This window comes from Danio aesculapii, chromosome 7 (genome assembly GCF_903798145.1).
Source record: "Danio aesculapii chromosome 7, fDanAes4.1, whole genome shotgun sequence".
NCBI classification, from domain to species: Eukaryota; Metazoa; Chordata; class Actinopteri; order Cypriniformes; family Danionidae; genus Danio; species Danio aesculapii.
The window spans coordinates 20,033,526-20,037,402 of NC_079441.1; positions in this window are offsets into that span (position 1 = coordinate 20,033,526).

The window sequence follows — 3,877 nt, forward strand, 5'->3', positions numbered from 1 at the left end:
AATGTCAGAGCCAGGTAAAATGGGTAACACTTTATTTTGATGGTCCATTTGAGTATTAGTAGACTGTCTGCTTAATATCTGTTGATACAGACATTTAACTGACTATAAGAAAATTTCCAAGTACATGTCAACTTAAACTAAACCTAACCCCAACCTAACAGTCTACTTCTAATCAGCTGAAAATTAGTTGGTATATAGATGCAATATAACCTAAATTCAACAAATGGACCATCAAAATAAAGTGTGATCGTAAAATGAAGAGCATGTCTGGTGACAGAGGCTGTGGCTCTGGAGTTGCTGAAGATCATCCATGAGTGCTGAGTTTTGAAGCTGATCTGATACATCACAGTCTATACCTGGAGAGCTCAGTGTGTAGGGTACAGGTGCCGTGTGTCCATGAGCAGTGGTTGTGCCTGCGTGGTGTTATCACTGTCCTCGTGGGATGTGTCAGCCACAAGTCCACTCAGGTGATTTGAAGTCCTGTTATCATTCAGACATTTACAAGGGGTATGTGTGCCATTGAGGTTGAGTTAAGTGGCACATACAGCCGATGAATGATGGAGGAACAAGTATATGTTGTCCTTTAGCACATTTGCACCACATTTGTTTGGATGGAGGATATCTTTTGTAAATAATTGTCTTTGATTCCAGAAGAGATTAAAGTTGTTGAATGTTTTCTGCAGCCATGCATTTAAACCAAGAAGCTTTGAAAGCATTTGTTCCTCTTGCAGGGAGTGGTCCCCTGATGAACAGCTGAATTTTCAATATTCTGACTGTTTCCAAGAGTTCACAGGAATCTCTTGAGCAGATCTGACTGCTCTTTCCAAACATCATTCTTCACCACATGGATGAAAATCTGTTTTTCAGTCTTGTGCTTCTTCAAAATGTTCAAGTTTTTTGTGTACATTAGAAACTGTTAAAATAGAGAAGCAGCATGTCATTGTAACCCTGCTCCTAAAATTCCTGATCATTGAATCTCCAACCATCAGTATCCTTATCTCGGCTGCAATCAGTGCAGAATGCCACTGTCTGCTCGGCCTTGAGCCCCTGTTCCATGCAGAATAATGCCATTTCTGTCCGATTGCACTTGCGGATTCTTCACTCATATTACTCAATGCTTCATATCTGTTCTGAAGCTGTATTTGGGTCTGAGTTAGGAGGAGGCTAATGCAGCATCTTATGACCCTCATGTTCTGAGCCCAGGAGTACCTTATAGTCTTGCATCTTGTTTATGCCATCGTTATCATTCTCGTTTTTAATGGGTTCATTCTATTTTTCGGTGATTAAAACAGTAGTTAGTAGATTTACAGGACTCACCGGCTGTATATGCTTTGAGGGTCCACAATGAAGCAGTCCTGTGTGAATCAGCAGTTGTGGTTGAATCGTAAGTAACTTTGTTTCAAGAACTGCAGTCTATTGAGGAAGTCTGTAGCGGTTTGTGCAGCAGATTCTGAATCAATTCTAACCAGAGGCATTTTCAGCCGCCTGTGTTTTTTGGTCTAAGGAATGTAAGCTGCTGGTAGTGGGAGGTTTAGTCGACGATTCCACTTTTGTTAGTAAAGTTGTATTCCAGAAAGTTTTTAGATTCAATGTTGATCTTCAAGCTGTTTTAAGGACTGTGCTGATAAGCTGAAGTTAAAATTAGAGTATAAAATATAAAAAGCAGGAGTGCAAAGCACAGAGGAATAGGCAAAGACGTTGAACGGTAGAAAAGCAGTTAGGAATGAATACAATCTATGTTTGCAACTGGACATCCTATCAGACAGCTTCCTCTTGTGTCCATTGTGTGATGCGCCCAGTGTGATGTGGTTCTTCCTTCTTGGTGGTATGCTGACAATACCCAGGATATAGTGGCTTTTGATACATCACAAAGACTCACTGTCTTGGTGACAGATGTGCCTCCTTGGAATTTATGTCACCTATAACGTTGTGTGCATTGCAATTTTTTAAGCAAAACTGTGCTCTTACTCTAATTAAACAATCACACTTTGCTCTTTGTTGTAGGATGTGCAATCAAAGATTTGCCACCAGGCTGCTTAAATTTAGCCTTAAGACAACTAAATTGACCAGTGTTTCACTTTCATTGTCCAAGTCCTGCATACGATGCATGTAAGCATGTATGTACAGGGGTTGAACAATGAAACTGAAGCACCTGGCTTTAGACTACTAAATATCATTTGTATGGTTTAGGGCCTCCTTTTGCAGCCAATATAGCATTGATTTGTCTTGGGAATGACAGATATGTCAGGTCCTGCACCAAGGCCAGAGGGATTGAGTCATTCTTATTGCAGAGTAGTGGCTAGGTCACTGCGTGATGTTGGTGGAGGACAAAAATTCCCGACTCCATCTTCTGAAATACCACAAAGTGGCTCAATAATATTTAGTTATGGTGACTCTACAAGCCATGGGAATTTTGTGTGCATTACAATATTATAAGCAAAACTGTGCAATTACTCTGCTAATTGAACCCTCACACTCTGCTCTTACTGTTGGAATGTGCAATCAATGAAGACAGGTCACCAGGCTGGTGAAACCTCCAACACCAAGTTGACTAATGTTACATTTTTGTTGTCCAACCCCTGTATGCATGTATATATACATACACACACACAAGTTACATATTGCAATTAGGCATGTGCCGGTATCACATTTTCATGCTGCGATTTATTGATTGAGATTTTATCACGGTATACGGTATTATCACGATATTGTAATTTTACTAGAGAAACAGGTAAAAAAACACAAAAAAAAACTTCAGTTTCGTCAACTTAGTAACTTTAATAACTTTTTAATTAACTAAAAGTACTTCAAACATTTAAATACAAATAAATATAAATAAAACAATACACTATATAAAAGTAAACTTGAGCAATTATATCAAAGTGAATGTGCAAAGGGAAACCGTCTTCGATCAGCAATCGTGGAATGAACTGCCAACTATTCCAGCATGTTTTATGCAGCAGATGCCTTTCCAGCCACAACCCAATATTGGAAATCACCCATACACACTCATTCACACACACTCATACACTACAGTCAATTTAGCTTATGCAATACACTATTCACTCACCCTATATTCAATAATAAATATAACAAAAACTGCCTGCTAATGCATGGGTAAATCTTTAAAGGGAACGTACTGTGTTACATTTTAACCTTTCACCTCATCCTGCTTGTAGTTTCACTATCTAAACAATGAAAACATAATATAAGTCAAATTTTTTTCATTTTGATATTTGATTTACCCTGTCTCTTTTGCAGAATATCAGTTTTAATAACCAATAATGGCCATTATAACAGTATAACGTACATTAAATTTAAACGATAAAGGTAAGCAATCAGTCAATGTGCAGAATCAGTGTATGTGGTTACATAAATTAATATATTAGCTTATCTTTGCACTCGGCCAAAACAGTTAACTGAGAACAAGTGATTCAAAAGACATAAGAACTGTTAGATAGAGACAACAAGATGAATTCAATATCATGTTTAACAACTATAGTGAGATGAGATCACCCAGCAGATGAACTGTCTGACATGCACTATACTCTCACCTGGGGTTTATGCTCACCCGCTGAACTAGTGGCTGCAGCTGTGGGCAGAGAGTGTGTGGTCACGTGATTTGCGTTTTAGCCGTGTACTAGAATGAACAGAGAACTTTTCAGAATCGCTAAATGAAACGCCGGTGTATTTCCCGCGATTTCTCTGCGCCTCCCTTGCGTTTCTTCTCTCTGACTCTCGACTATTTTGACAAATACACACAGATGACGCACGCTCACACGGAGTCCAAAATAGAAGTTTGTGATTGGGCCAGCCCAATGTCAAAACCGAAAAGAGCCAATGGGCTGCAGAGTGTCACATGGACCGGCCCGGTATG